General features: G+C 48.0%; 1 protein-coding gene across 4 annotated transcripts in view; it reads right to left on the bottom strand.

Annotated features, from left to right (window-relative positions):
• Positions 1 to 16,117, bottom strand: part of PFKFB3 (6-phosphofructo-2-kinase/fructose-2,6-biphosphatase 3) — a 90,354-nt gene that overhangs the window by 64,227 nt on the left and 10,010 nt on the right. Inside the window, exon 1 of one of the 4 annotated variants that reach the window (XM_075552417.1) lies at positions 7,468 to 7,606. The exons of 2 other annotated variants lie outside the window; for them this stretch is intronic. The gene's annotated coding sequence lies outside the window, so the exon portion shown is untranslated. Of the gene's footprint in view, positions 1 to 7,467; positions 7,607 to 16,117 lie in introns of those variants that run through there. One more of the 4 variants, XM_075552420.1, reaches the window with a different exon arrangement.

The raw sequence follows: 16,117 nt of genomic DNA on the forward strand, positions 1-16,117 counted from the left end.
CCCCACACACAAGAATCACTCTTCCCTCCCCTCAGTAATTGCTGCCCCTCCTCCATTTAAACGCCTCTCCTCTGTTGCACTCCTTAGCTTGTATTTCTTGGATTACCTATGGGACTGTGTTGTGCTGCATTGAGTGCATCCTTTCATGTGAGGGCATGCGTCGTGTGTGTGTGTGTGTGTGTGTGTGTGTGTATGCGCGCGCGCGCATTTACATCTCCGGGCTTCTTTAGAGCCAGAACACTCTAATCCAACTCGGCAGTTAGCACAGCTCCTTCACAGAAAGAGGGTGGTAAAAATGTTGACTGACTAGATACAAAAAGCAGGGGGGGGATGAAAGAAAAGACAAGCTTCCCAAGCGCTCCCTCTGGTTTAGAAGTTTGTGCTTGGTGTTTGGAGCACTAAGATTACAGAACTTTCCCTTCATGGGCTGCTGGCGGAGGAAGTCATGCTCACAATGGCAGTAAAAAAAAAAGGCCTGATGGACTGGCTTACCAAGAACAATGCACCAATTCTGCCCAAAGAAGCCAGGGCAGGCCTCATGCTGGAAATGGTGTGAAGCGGGTTCAGAAGGGAGAGAGGGGTCATTCTTTGTTAGAGGAAGCGCATGAATAAGGACACAGGCCTGGGGCCACATAGATCCTGGGAGGGGTCAAAGATCCAGGCTTACCTAAGTAAGGTAGACTTTGCTCTCGCCTCTGGAAAAAGACCCCTGGGAGAAAGTGGGGTGCCTTGGTCTGGGGCTTCTTGGCCACCTGTGCATGGAAGCTGATCAGACCAGAGGAGACTCCCCTGAGCCTGATGGCACTGTCGGTAAGCACTGGGCTAACCACCCGGCTGATAGTTCAAACTCACCAGCCGTTCCTTGGGAGAAAGACGTGGCTGTCTGTCCCAGGCAAGACTGATGGCCTCAGAAACCTGATACAGAGCCAAGCATGATGTCGCCCATCATGCAGGATGGACAGAACAAGACGTATGGCTCAGAGGGCTTCTGATTTCTGTTACCACCTCCCACTAGCTCACTTCGGAGGCCTGTGCTCCCCATCGCTGGCTACACGTCCTCTGCCACGGGCTACTACGCTATCTAGACGAAGGTGTGCAATGGCACCAGGAAGCACGTGGCACGTCTTTCGTCCTCACGGGAAGAGCTCCCAGCAAATCCTCCGATGATTCCACTGCCCGGGAACTTCCTCACAGGCTCAAGGACAATGCTGGGAGTGCTCCAGGAAGGAGACGTCATCACAGCATCGATTCCTGCCACCCTCGTGGTTCGGAGGTTTCCCTCGATGACTAAGCCTTTTTATGGATCATGTGGGGGGGAGGGGGAGACCCACAGCAGCCCGTCCCACACTTTCTGAGTAAGCCTTCCAAGGACAAATCTGGGACCCCAGCCCAGATCTACTGAATCAGAGTTTGCAAATGCAAGAAGGGCTACAGAGCGGCTGGAGACAAAAGGAAGGTTTGAGAAGCACTAGTTCCCTCTCTACTCCCTCAGTTCTTCCTCTGAGCTGGGGGATCAGACCTCCGGTTAAGATACCATTATACACGTGTGCTACTGCGCTGGTAGATTACGCGCATCACAAAGCATCCATTAAAACTTGAGATTAAAAAGGATGAGTTTAAAATAGACATTGTCATATTGCCTTCAGTCCCCAAAGCCACCCTTCTGAAGCCTAAGGTCTGAATTGGTGGGCAGAGTCCCTGGTGGTATATCAGTTAAGCTCGACTATTAGTCACAAGGTTGGCAGGCAGGTGGGCGCCTAGAGGTGCCCAAGAAGCAGAGCCTGGCCATCTGCTTCTGGAAGGCTGTAGTCTCAGAAATCCAACGTGCCACTTGGTGTCTGCACACACAGAGTCGCCATGAGCGAGAATCTACTCAATGCCAGTGGTTTGGCTTGTGTAAGATTAATAGGAGAGTTCTGCATGCACAGCTCCGGGGTCCCTGGTATTTATAATCACCCCTGGCTTTCCCAAGAGCAACTTCCCCTAGGCTCTCAGTTCTCTCCAACCCTGCTGCCCACCCAACGAGATGCCCTGCTTCCCCTCAGCCACCACCACATTCTATGTCCCCGCCTCCCCACTCAGCTCCTGACCACTTTGATTCTTAATCTCCCCATATGCACCGTGAGTGGCCCTGTTAAACTCTGTGGCTGAAATGTTCAGGCTTCTATTTTATGTCAGTTGGAAGATGAAGCTCTGTCCTCTCGTCAGACCAACAGTCTCGGAAACCCTACGTGGGAATCAACTCCGTGCCAAGAGGCTGGGTTTATATTTGTTAAAAGGAGCTCTGAGGACACTATGGGTTAGACACTGGGCTGCTAGCAGTTCAAAGCCATCGGCTACTCCGAAAGAGAAAGACCCTAAGTTGGAAACCCTGTCAAGGGTCGCTGTCAGTCCTAACTCATATGCTGGCAGTGGGTCTTCCTATTTGCTGAAGGAACAAGAAAGAAAACAAGCAGGTGGAGAAGTGAGAGGATCGAAATGCCGTTGGAAGGCAGATTTCTTTTTAAATGTCAAAGTAGTCGGTGTTCCTTCTCATTTCTAGGTCACCAAGACATGACTCAAGAGAAGGCAACTAGTCGAGTTACCGGAGTTTAAAAATTACCTCTAGGCATGCCACCCCTGCATGCTGTGGGGGAGCTATTTTGAGAGCTCTGGTAAACATGACCCTCTGCCTTGGAAGCAAAACTATGGTCTCCTCATTGAAGAACTCAACGGTGGGCCTCCGAAGCAGGCTCCCCGCTACTCCAGGATAATCACACGAAGTAGTCGCAAATAGTCAATGCAAAAGAGAGAAAACAACTCCCAAATTTCAAGTTCCTGCAGTGAAGGGCAAGGGAAAATAATGCCCTACTAGCCCATGCGGACCACCCGTGTTTTGATCCTCTTGGAATCCCAGATCCTGATCCTGAAAGAACTGCTAAAGTTTAAGACGATGCACATCTGAAAATACGAACAAAGCCGGGGGTCAGGCCAGTCAATCCTGTCTCCGGTGTCAGATCTGTCTGGACAATTATGTACACAGAGCTCAATGGCTATGCTCTCAGCCCAGGGACAAATATGTAGTGGGGGTGGTGAGGGCTCCCGCCCAGGGAGAGAGTTTTCCAGAATGGCTTTTAGAGAGTCTGCAAATTGATCGGCTCCTTTACCCTCGGCAGAGCGCCACCATTCCTCCCTGGCTCCTCTCCCACTTCCCCTACTCCACCAGCTCTGGCTCCAAACGCGACACCAAGCTGGCTGCTATCTAGTCGATTCCATGTTGCTACCACCCTACAAGGGTAGAACTGCCCCCGAGGGTTTCTTAGGCTGTAAAGAAGAGCCAAACACCTCGTCATTCTCCCACCACACACCTGGTGAGTTCAAGCTGCTGATCTTGCAGTGAGCAGTCCAATACGGAACACACTCCGCCACCTGCTGACTAGTCCCTCCCCAAGGCATCCTGAGCGAGTGACACCCAGGCCGAGGCCACATGCAATGCCCATTGCCTCCTTCCCAACAACTCCATCACCCTCACACCCGTTTTGAGCCTTTCCCCCGCCTCCTGGACCTAAAATGAAGATCCATCTCTGCTTGTGGCCAGATGCACAAGACGATGAGATGATGAGGAAAAAAGCATTCCCCAGGTGTCTCCCCACCCAGGCGTGCCCACTGGGGCATGAAAGCTTAAGGAGAGACTGTGTTTGAGGGCTCCTGGGAAGACGGAGGGAGAGGCATTAGCCGACAGGCACTTGGCAAGGCTCTGTGTCCTACAGGAGAACCACACTGGGTCAGAGTCCTGAGACCACCTGATTTCCCCAGGGACAGGCAGGAGTGAATGCAAAAGCTCAGGCAGATCTGAGGGACAAGCGGTCCCTTGGCGGCAGTGGCGACTGCCATGCTGCCCATCCCGTACACTCACGCTGAGCTATGTGGCGCTAAAAATCCAGCATGGCTAGTACTGAGCTGAGCACTCCTTTGACACAAGAATAATTCACTGCCATGGTCAATGCTGATTCATAACGACCCCCTGGGGGTTTCCAAGACTGTAACTGTTTAAGGGAGTAGAAAGGCCAGTCTTTCTCCCGTGGAGCAGCACTGCGCTGACTGCTTATGAAGCTTAAAGCAGGGGCAGGGCCCTGTGTGCAACGCTTTGTGTTCACTAGCTCACTGGATCCTCACAACAGCCCAGGCAGGGGCTGACAGGCGAGGAACTGGCGGCAGGGAGAGTGCAGAACTCCCCCACGGACACGCAGCTAGAGGAGTGGTTATGAAAGCAGAGCCGTGCTCTCGCACCAGCCTGCCCTCTCCTTTGCCTCCCCAGCGGCCGGCACAGATGTTCAATCTCACTGAATGAGCGAATCCCAGGCATCTTAGACTGACGTGATGAAGCGCGTCTGAAGTGGCACACTTCATGAAGGGTCATGAATAGGTGTGTGGCCGGGAATAAGTGAGAGGGAAAGCCGAGGATGCCCCTCCTCACAATTGTTTCTGACTCAGTGACCCTGACGGACCGAAGAGAGCTGCCCCAGGAGGGTTTGCAAAGCAGCAATCTTTGCGGAAGCACACGGCCGAATTGTTCTCCTGAGAAGCGGCTGGTGGGTTTGGTCCTGAAATGCCCACCCTGCTACGCCGCCAGAGGTTCTTGAGATCCGTTAAAATGCAAGCCTACCATGTGAAAGGATACGAACAAAGGACCCGAGCATTTGACGGAGCCGGAGGGAACCTGAGACCTAGGGATTTACCACGGAGCGAAAGGGGCCAGAAGGAAGCTGGCCAACAGAAACATGTCGTCACCTGCTTTAGTGTGGCTGACAGCTGGGCTTGTCTACCTGAGAAGATCTGTAATTTCTTAATGCCCCGCGGGCAGAGGGCAGAAACAAGACCAAGGAGGTTAAGGATAAAAAACCGCAGGAGACTCCAGGAAAGGACAGAAAAAAGACCAAGAAGACCTTCAGAGATGTCTTCCAGGGCCCTGAAAACCATGTTCAGGGCAGGTGGCCCAGCTGAACTCTGCCTCCAGCAAACTCCCCTATGGGCAAAGGGCTCACTCTAGTATCTAATTGGTAACTAGACAGCCTACATGTTTGGTTCTTGCTAAGAAATGGTCATTACGTTTGCTAAAGGCCCAAGGGGGCAGGGGGAACATGTAAGACCTCAGCCCTGGATTCTCTGTACACATTCTTTAACTGCTTCTTTCTTCCTGGAGATGTTAAGAAGGGAAGTGTCTTTTGACAAGTTAATAAATGTGGCAGAAACAAAGAGACTCCCTAAGTGGTTCTCCCCACCCTCCCACCCCCAAACTATGAAGGCCTCTGAGAGCTCTACTCCTTTATGCATCTTCCTACACACGCTGAAATACTGAACACGGGGGGTGGGGGGGAAGGGGGTCTGAAAGAGCTGAATTGGACAAGCTGGGGTGTTTCCCCTTGACTTCTTAAGGGTATTATATACATGTCACTGTGAGTCAGAAACAACTCGAAAGCAAGGTGGGAAGGTACGTGACATTAAGGAGATCTGGTAATACAGTGGTTAAGCAATTGACTGCTAAATGGTCAGTGGTTTGAAGCTCCACAAGAAATCCAAGTGGCAGCCTGCTCTCTAACAGCAATGGATCTGAACAGGGCTTGGTCTATATGGTGTTGCCACAGGGCTGAGATGAACTCACTCCTACAGTCCTCAGCTCTTACTGGGCTGGCAGTGAGTTTGAGCTCGGGAAGTCTGGTGGCATGGCGGGTTACCCGTTGGGCTGCTAACGCAAGGTCAGCAGTTTGAGCCCACCAGCCAATCCATTGGAGACAGATTCGATCTTCTGCTCCTGTAAAGATGTACAGCCTCTGAAACCCACGGGAGCACGTCTACTCTCTCCTGTAGGGTCGCCATGAGTCAAAAGACTGAGGGCAGTGAGCTTGGGTTGAGGAAGATGGAGGGCAGAGTGATGTAGCTATCAACCTTTGAACACACAGCTATGAAGAAGCAGGGAGGATGGATGGCCGTTTGAGGTTGCAACATTTGTTGCACACAGATGTCAAGAGGATTATTTTAGCAAACACAAGGGTACATGGGAGTAAAATGTCCGAAACCCATACCCTGCTGGATAATCTAACTTGCTGTTGAGATTGAAGGCCTGATTCATTCCTGAGTAGCTCCCACATCTTAATCTGAGTCATGACAGTCTCCTATTTCACCCAAGTTACAGAATCAGTAGCAGAGATACACAAGGCGGGGGGTGGGGGGGGAGGGATGGGGATGGGGGCATTTTCTTGTCCAATGCAATCAATCAGCTCCAAATCCTTTGGCAACAGCTCTGAACTGTAACTTATCCCATTACAACAGATGCATCATGAAAAAGGCAAGAACTTTGGAGCCCAGCAGAACAGTATTTCAACCCTAGACCCACCAGTCTCTACTACAGGGGCTTCAAAAAGTCTGTGAAAAAGTGGATTAAAAGATCATGCAAAAATACCACCAACTATTTTAAGTCCCCTCATATACGTAAGCACCTAGGAGGTGCTTTGGAGTCCAGGTGGCACTCTGGCACTAAGAACAAGGTCTGCTATTCAAACCCAGGGGGGAAAAAATGAAGCTCTCTGCTCCTGTAAAGACCTATAAACTAGGGGGGAAATTAGGAGCTGATGCCAGGGGCTTAGGTGGAGAGCAAATGTTTTGAGAATGATGAGGGCAATGAATGTACAAATGTGCTTGACACAATTGATGTATGGGCGGATTCTGATAAGAGTTGTATGAGCCCCTAATAAAACGATTAAAAAAAACACTTATAAATCCAGAAACCCTCTAGTCTGTATGATCGCTATGAGTCAGAACCATCTCAGACAGTGGTTGGTACATGGCCTCAAGTGAGAACTCCATAAATATTCATCCTGAAATGTGCCTAGAGTAAAGGTCTCCCTTCTATCCTCCAAAGCAGCACAGGACCAATCGAATCGTCTGTGCACAAGACCAAAACCAAACTCATGACCAGAGAGTAAAACGGCCCCTGTGGGTTTCCAAGCCTGTCAATCCTTAAGGGAAGAGACAGCCTTTTCTTTCTCCTGGGAGCGAGCAACCCAGCAGAACACCTGGGATCCTTTATTCTGAAGAGAGACTTTCCAATATTTGTAGAACCTGGAAGCCTGCTTAGCCAGGGAGATACATCCCCATCACTCACAAGATGACTTCCTAGTGCCCCACCAGCTTAGTCTGCCTCCCGAGTTTAACGGCAGCTGCAAGTCTCAGACAGCATGTACCAGAGGTTGTCGCTGTGGCTTCGTCACTTGAGAACCAGTGGTCCTTGGCCCTCAGAAGGCCTGTTCCCTGGGGTCTTACTTAGTGGCTTGTTTACACTTTATGGGACATGGGGTCCCGGATCGAGGGGTTTGCTATGTGCTACTGCAAACCAAGAGTGGCCTGGAACGGTACTCCCTCTTCAAGCAAACATAAAAGCACTGTATGTTCTTTTGCAATCGCTCAAATTCAAAACTTAAAAATACACACCTATAAAATCCGGGCATCTCCTTCCTCTTCAGTGGCTAGCACCCCTGTTCCCGGCCCCACCCAACTCCGGGATATGCAGCTAAACAAACTGCCCCACCTATTTCCGCTGGGGGATTTACAAAGCGCGGCGGCTCCCAGGCCTTCTTGGAAAATACCTTTGGGGAGGAAAACAAAAATAGACCGCACGAGGGAAGCAGACTCCGGAGCCGCCACCCGGGGCTGACCCGGCGCGCGAGTCCACGCAGCGCTCACGTGCCCGGGAGGCCGCTGACGGCGGCGCCAGAGGACCGGGGAAAGCGCAGCGCGCACGTGAACGCCGCGTGAGCTACATCGGGGCGGGGCCGGCGGACGCTGATTGGCCCGGGCGGCCAATCGGCGCCGACCACCCGCCTGGCCCCGCCCCTCCGTCCTAGCCCCGCCCCTCCTCGCCCCGCCCCGCCGCTGGGCCGAGTCCTGGACTGACCTCCGGGAGCGAAACTGCCAGTGTGCGCCCGCCGCGCTCAACCAGCGCCGGGCAAGGAGGCTGGCGGCCCGGCGTGGGTGCCAGCTAAGCCCCCCAGCACCTCTCCAGGGCTGCCCCACGCAGACCAGCCGTCCTGAGACTTTTCCTTCATGGGGCTTTACAGCTGGTTTAGAGGTTTCCAGAGCACCCTGCGTTTTCCTGCTCCCCCAACCCCTTTATCTCCATTATCTTCTCGATAGACAAAAGCTACGTCGTTGTCGTTAGGTGCCATCCAGTTCTGGCTGTGTACAACACCGAAGCACTGCCCTGGTCCTGCACCATCATCAGTCATTGTTAAACCTTTCCCCAAGGCTTCGTCCCTCCTGATGACATGGCCAACGTACCTAAGACTAAATCTCGCCAACACAGCAACTCCATTTAGGGTTTCCGAGACTGTAACTCTTTAATGAGAGCAGGCAGCCTCATCTTTCTCCCTTGGAGAGGTTAGTGGGTTTGAACTGCTGACCTAGAGGCTAGTAGTCCAATGCCTACCCAACAGCGCCACCCATGTTCCTTATAAAGGAATACATAAGGTGTAACTCCACCTGCTTGAAGATCAAGAATACGTAAAAGGTATCGCGAGATAAATCAGAATAATAGCTACTCTTGGGGAAGATTCTTGATCTGAAGAGGCACAAGGGAGACTTCTCCCCAGAACTCACTGCCATCCAGAAAATTCCAACTCACAGGGACCCTCTAGGGCAGAGCAGAACTGCCCCTGTTGGTGTCTGAGGCTGTAAATCTTTACAGGAGCAAATAGCATCTTTCTATAAAGGAGCAGGTGGGTCCTAACTGTGGACCTAAGTCAGCAGCCCAACTCCTAGCCCACTACGCCACCTTGTGAGAGGATGGAAATGCCCCATAGCTTGATCTGGGTGCTGGCTCAATGGGATACCCAAAAAAGCCCAACCATCCCACGGAGTCAGTTACCACTCACAGTGACACAGGCAGGGTAGAGATGGCCCTGTGGGTTTCTGAGACTGTAACGTTTTACGTGGTAGCAAAAAGCCTCGCAAATGGGATATGCGTATGAACAAACAGATTTGTGGTTTTACATAGACGTGCCTGGTTTTTGTTTGCTTGTTATTAATTTACACGGATAGCACCAACGAAAGAGCAATTAGGTCTTGCGCTATGAACCACTTTTTACATGACTGAAAACCTAGGATGTATGGCAGATTCCAAAGTAAAGCAGATATGTGTCATTTTATAGTTGTCATTTATTTTGTTCAACTTCGTACTTATGTATACCCTTCCCAGAGCTCTGTCGTGTCTTTTAGTATAGATCTCTATTTTTAAGGGATTGTGACCAACTTTCATTTCTATTAAAAGATAATTGTTAAAAATACAAAGAAAGAATTTAAAATTAAGAGAATGTGAAGTGCCACTTCATGCATGTTACCAAAAATAAATATATCTACCCCGGGGTGTGGGGAGAAAACGTGATTTGGTTATAGTTGAAGTGTATCATTCAGCTTTACATTTACTGTACTTTTCTTGAAGCTTGTCCATTTTATTTAGAAAACCATTACCACTATTGTAGTCCCAAAGAGCAATCTACTTTTACATCTGTTTACAAACAATGAAAATGTGTAGCTTTGTGAACTGATCTTTTAATAAGTAGAAGGGGACAACATTTTGTTTGCCTCCTGATTTTTAGGCCTCAGGCACAGAACTGGATTAATCATAATATTTGCTTCCTCTTTCGTGATTGATTATTGTCGCAAAAATATATAAAGAACTTCAAAACAGTTCAAACTGCTTCCCTTATGGCTTATAAGGAGACATTAATGGATCATAATTTGCAAAATATGGGTGCGTGGAAAAATAACTGGACCAGGAGACATTAAGGAGTGAAGCCCTGGATTGGGAGACACGGAAGCAGCCTAATGCTCCCTTTCAAAAGTATGCTACAGGAGACTGCATTATTGCCAGGACTGTGCAGAAGGAATGGAGTCCTAGTGGCATAGTGGTTACATGCTGCCCTACTAAACTCAAGATCAGCGGTTCAAAACCACCAGATAGCTCTTTGTTCCTGTAAAGCGTTATAGTTGGAAACCCACCAGCCCAGTTCTAGTCACAGGGTCACTATGATTCGGAATCAATTCAGAGGAAGTGAGTTTGGGTATTTGTTTGTTTGTTTGTTTGTTTGTTTGTTTGTTACACTGAGTGCCACACATTCAAAGTGGTGATTGTTTCCATCTTTGAGTGGGTCACTGTTATCTCTGACTCTGTCAGGCAAGACCTTTGGCCGCCATTTAGTGCATACACTGCCCTTGTCTTCTAAAAAAGAGATTACATCTCTAAAAAGGGTATCCACAGTTTTCCCCATTAACAGTTACCATTCCAAGAGCATTTTGCAAATTCTGATTCGTTCATGTTTTACTTCATCAGCCATGACTGAAATGGGAAGAACTAGTTTGAAGCTCTGAATATAGACAACCCATTTTTTCCTATTTTAACCATTTTAAGTGTACAATTTAGTGACATTAATTACATTCACCATGTAGTGCAAACTATCAACACTACCCAATTCCAAAAGTTGTGGTTTTTTTAAACTCATACCAAAGAGAAACTCTGTACACCTTAAACAATGATTACCCATCCCCTCACCCCTAGGTAACTACTAGTAGCCTTTTCTCTTCGTATAGTTTCATATTATTTATATTTCATATGCGTAAAGTCATGCAGTATTTGCCCTTTTGTGTCTTAACATCTTTTACTCAAATGTTTCAAAGATCCATCAATGTCATACAATAGTCTTGTATGATTATACCACATTTTGTTTCTCTACTCCTCTACTGATGGACATGTGGATTTTTTTTTCACTTTTTGGCTTTTGTGAACAATGCTACAATGAACATTATTCAGCCCCTGCTTTCAGCCCCTGCTTTCATGTCACTTGGGCATATGAGAGTAAATAAAAAAGTATTGCTATTTAAAAAAATTAATGAAATCTGTATTATATGAAAATGTTAATCTCTTATTTCTCAACACATCGTCCATCTACATCTATAACCTCTGAGGCCAGTGTTTCCATTTCTCTAATCCTTTTCCCCAAATTTCACTCTCTTCTACTTATACACATACAAGTGTGGGTTTGGGGATCCTCAAGGAGCTCGAATTGTGTTCCTTTTCAATGTTCTTGGAGTTTTTGGAAACAAAAAGGCGTCTGGCAGGGTTGTAGGGTGGACTAGGGAAAGTTTCTCCACAGAGTTCTCCTAAGACAGCCTTTGTGATCCTCTCAGAACGAGCAGGTGCATTGTCATGAGGGGGAAATTGTTCAGGGGTACTGGGAGGAAACAAGAAGCTAATACAACAAAGAAGAAAATGTTCTAAAACTGATTGTGGTGAGGACTGTACAACTCTTCTTAACATGATTGAATTATTAAGTTACATGGTATATGAACTATCTACCAATAAAATGGATATTTTTAAATGGCTCACTATCACTTTCCTAGCCTTTGTCTCACCAATACAGATTTTCATTTCAAGGTCCTTCCTAATAAACTCCCATGATTCCCCTTTGAAAAACTCTACCAAGACCTCCACGCCTCCTTGGGAATCCCAAAAAACCAATGCCAATGATGTTCTGAGCTGACCTCACGGTCTTGAATCGAACTAGCCCAGCGGATCCCATAAGAAGCCACTATTTTCACTGAACTTTTTTGGAAGGCACTCTAATGAGTCTCAGACATGTGTGTTACTGAAATGACCTTGTTCGCAGCCATCCACTGATCAGAGACATGTCTTGTCTGGAAAACATCTGCGCGTGTATGAACTGGAAGCCCCATCACAATACTTGAGTTATTCTTCAACACGTAGGAGTGGGAATGTTGACCACTCATCTTAGACCGATGCTCCTTTGTATTTGTGTATTAAACAATCTAGCACACAGCTATCAGACGATTCAATTACTGACATAAGTTACCTTTCCCTATATGTTCTTCCAGCCCCTGCTCCAGCTTCTCTTTGAACAGAAGTTACTAGTTTCCTGCATCTTATATTCATAAAAGAAATGCACGGATCCGTGGTGGCACAAAGGTTAAGCACTGCTAAACAAAATAGCCTTTGAAGAATATATCCTTGAGAGCCCCGTGGGCAGATCCACTTTGTTCTTGGGGCCACTATGTCTCAGAGTTGACTCCACAGTGCAGAACTACACACACACACACACACACACACACACACACGTACACACAAAGAGAGCATCCAGAAGGGAACATGGAATTAAACCAGAGTGATTTTTTTCCTGCCAAATCTTAAAAGCCCCATTAAATACAGAAAGGCTATTGTTTAGAGTTGTTTCAGTTTTACTAGAGTCTCACAATACTGTGGGGATGTTTTTTTTTAACAGCCATCTGTACTGTCCAATGCATTATTTCCTTTTATTCCTGTCGACGTGCCTTTGGGTGTTCATGGTCTTTCTATTAGAGTCCTGCGAAGAATGCTACTGTATGAGCCGAGGTGCAGAAGTCGTTCCAAAGGCACACCTACAGCTGGTAATCCACAGCACCCCCAGAGCTCCTTTGTCATGGTCCTCGTTGTCGTTAGATGCCAACTCCCGTGTGCAACACAAGGAAACCGCCCTCAGCCCTGCTCCCTCCATCCTTACAACTGTTCCTACCTTTGAGCCCATTGCTGCAGCCATTGTGTCCGTCCATCCTGTCAAGGGTCTTCCTCATGTTTTCTGCCTCTCTACCAAACATGATGTCCTTTTCCAGGGCCTGGTCTCTCCTGATAACACCCCCCACCAAAAAAAAAAGTGAGACAAAGTCTCGAATCCCTGCCTCTGAGGAACCTTCTGGCTGTACTTCGTCCAAGAGTGATGTGTTTGTTCTCTTGGCAGTCCATGATACTTTGAATAGTCTTCACCAGCACCGTATTTTAAAGCATCAATTCCTCTTTGGTCTCACTTGTTCAACGTCCAACTTTAGAATATGTGCGTTTCAAATGTACAAGACAATGCCCGACTTGTTTCCCAGGTCCCTGGACCAATTGACAGTCCCACCACCAAAGTTGACGAGCGCCTTCCCATGCGCATTCTGCAACGGAAAATCCCAGGCAGGTGTTCTCAAACTGTGGCCGCTGGTCACATGTCCCACCGAAAGACATTTATTGGGCCCGCCGGGTGTTTTTGCTCCGTTTTGTTTTTTCACTTCAAAATAAGATATGTGCAGTGTGCATAGGAATTTGTTCATAGTTTTTTATTTAAACTATAATCCGGCCCTCCAGTGGGTCTGAGGGACAGTGAACTGGCCCCTGATTAAATAGTGTAAAGTCCCCTGGTCTAAGGATTCTTCATTTCTGACAGTCAAACAGGAGTCAATTGTTCCTCTCGCTATAGAATGAATCTGCATTTTCCCAATTATGATAGCGGCCGCATGTCTTAATTTCACTGTTTCTGTTACACACTACCAGATTTTTAAAAACTGTGTCAGGGTTTCTGTTCTCTCTAATAGACACCAGGTAATAGGGCATATCCATGAACGCAAGGAAGGGCTGACTCGTGGTCCCATAAAGCTGGTTCTTCGGTAACATGGATGAATTCTATTGTTATGCTATCTACTTCCTATTTGTATTCCTACAAAAATGTTTTTTTTTAGTATTAGAACAGTACACGCTTGATTTCCTGTAAAGCCATATTGATCACATGACCTTTTGCTTCACTCCATGGGCTTCCAATAAAAAGCCTTCATGTACTCCAGGATTTGAATAAACGCAGGCAATGGAAACGTTCTCCATGCAAACCTTGGCCAGGGGCAACGAAGGGACAGGAGAAAACAGGATTCCTGGTAAAGTCAGCGCTGACTCTGGCTCATTTCTATAAGAAAGGAACAACTCTAAGGGTTTTTGGTTTTGCTTTTAGATTTCTCAGAAAAGAAACCAAGCAATCTCTCGACTCAGAGTCATCTGTTCTTATGAGGAGATAAGGGCTTGATACAGTTTTGTTTTCATTTTCCAATATGCCTGCTTGGCAGAAGGGCTCTCAGGCATAGCCTGCCTGGTTTCAAGCCGTAGCCCAGGGCCATAACGCGAACTTGCATTCTTTCTTTTTGTCGTTCAAACATTAATGAGACATGTAAACCTCCTGTTGTAAAATGAGGCCACCTAGCTGTCACAAGGCTGATAGCACAAGGGTGATGTGAAGAGAAGGACCCACTGTCTTGATTTGCTAGGGACTGGGGACACTGTTGGGACACATGATTTTTAGCACTAAACCCAGGGACGTCCCTGGTAAAGCAGGACGAGGCTGTCACTCTATTTAAAAGCTAAACTGATCACCTGATTTCAACACAACGTTTGCTCAGCAAGCCTTCCTGGAAAGGGTTTTTAACTATCCCTGACCCAGTGGAACCCTTCACAATTTAAGGAAAAATGAGGAAATTTAATTGGGTACCATTTGAATGGATGATTTGCTGTATTTGAGGAGTCCTGGGCGTGCTGTTGGGTAGGGTGGGTGGGCTGCTAACCACCTGGTCTGCGGTTCAAACCCACCAGCTGTTCCTTGGGAGACAAATGAGGCTGTCTGCTCCCATAAAGATCGACAGCCTCGTAAGCCCTACATAGGGTCCCTATGAGTCGAATCAACTCTGTGGAAGTAGGTTTGGTTTAAGTGCTAACTTGAAAGGTGAGCTGGTGGCCCAGTAGGTTAAGCATCAAACTGCTAATGCAAGGTTGGTGGTTTGAGCCCACCAGTCACTCCGAGAGAGACTGATGAGGCTGTCTTCTCTGGCAAAGATTTAGTCTCCCTAGGGAGCAGTTCTACTCCATCCTATGAGGTTGCTATGAATTGGAAACAACTCCAATGGGGTATTGCTATATTTACTATATGTAGTCGCCATGAGGAAACATGGGAATGTGAAAAACCCAGTAAACAATCCCTTACCAACTTGAAAAATACCTGGGCCCAGTGTCCATAAGTCAGCCTTACGGAAGCTTTAGGATTTCTTTCTTTCTTTCTTTTAAACATTTTATTAGGGACTCATACAACTCTTATCACAATCCATACATACATCAATTGTATAAAGCACATCTGTACATGCGTTACCCTCATCATTTTCAAAGCATTTGCTCTCCACTTAAGCCCTTTGCATCAGGTCCTCTTTTTTCTCCTCCCTCCCCGCTCCCCCTTTCCTCATGAGCCCTTGATAATTTAGGATTTCTTTATATGTGGCCATTACCATTAATCTTGACGTAAGGAACCTGTTTTTGTTTTTTGAAAAGTCTGTCTGTGATTGACCCAGAGCACACCGGACCGCTGAAAGGCTGCTTGCTGAGCCCCAATCCTTCTGAACCGCGACTGACACTGCTCGACTCCTGGGGAGGCCGGCTTCCTGGTGCGCGCTGCTCGGAGCAAACAAGGGCACCTGTCGAAGCCAGAGCAGGACAAACTGGCTGCAATTGTGGTAGCTTGGCAACAGGTGGCCCCAGCGCTTCACCTCTCCTGGATAATGGCAGATAAGTGCTACCCACTTCACCTTTGTCACTTCAGTCTGTTCCCCAAAAACCGCCATAAGCGGTGTCTGTGGTTTAGAATATGGACTTAATCCACGTCACTACCTTGCCCCTAAAGGCATCTAAGGGCTTCGCATCTCGCTTCAAGTGAGAGTAAAGTTCTTGCCATGCCCCACCTCCACCCCGCCATAAGGATGTGCGTGCTCCCTCCCTCCCCTCTCCCCACCTTTGACCTAGGCCACCTTTGGGACGAGTCATCCCACCACTGGGTTTCAACCGCGTCATATTCCTCCACACTCCAGTCATCCCGGGGCTCCGGTTTGTCCTGGGACCTCGCGTGCCTGCAATGTTCTTTTCAGACATCAGCAGGCTCCACACTCAGCCTCGTCTCCACTGCTGCCCAAATGTCACGGCGCAGAGACCACCCCACCCACCAGTGCCTGTCCTCCCTCACCCTGCTTCATTTCTGTCCACAGCCCTGATCCCTCTTGGGTATACAAAGCGGATTCCAAAAAGTCCATGATCTTTGAAGTCCGCTTTCCCCACAGACTTTTGGAAGCCTCCCCGGACTGGACATTTCCTTGCTTGTCCATTTCTTTATCCGGCTTCCTCCATCCCAACGTAAGCTCCCAGGGCAGGGGATGTACTCACTGCCCTATTCCCAGTGCTTAACACCACACTTGGCTCTAC

The sequence above is a fragment of the Tenrec ecaudatus genome, chromosome 6 (genome assembly GCF_050624435.1).
Source record: "Tenrec ecaudatus isolate mTenEca1 chromosome 6, mTenEca1.hap1, whole genome shotgun sequence".
Lineage (NCBI taxonomy): Eukaryota > Metazoa > Chordata > Mammalia > Afrosoricida > Tenrecidae > Tenrec > Tenrec ecaudatus.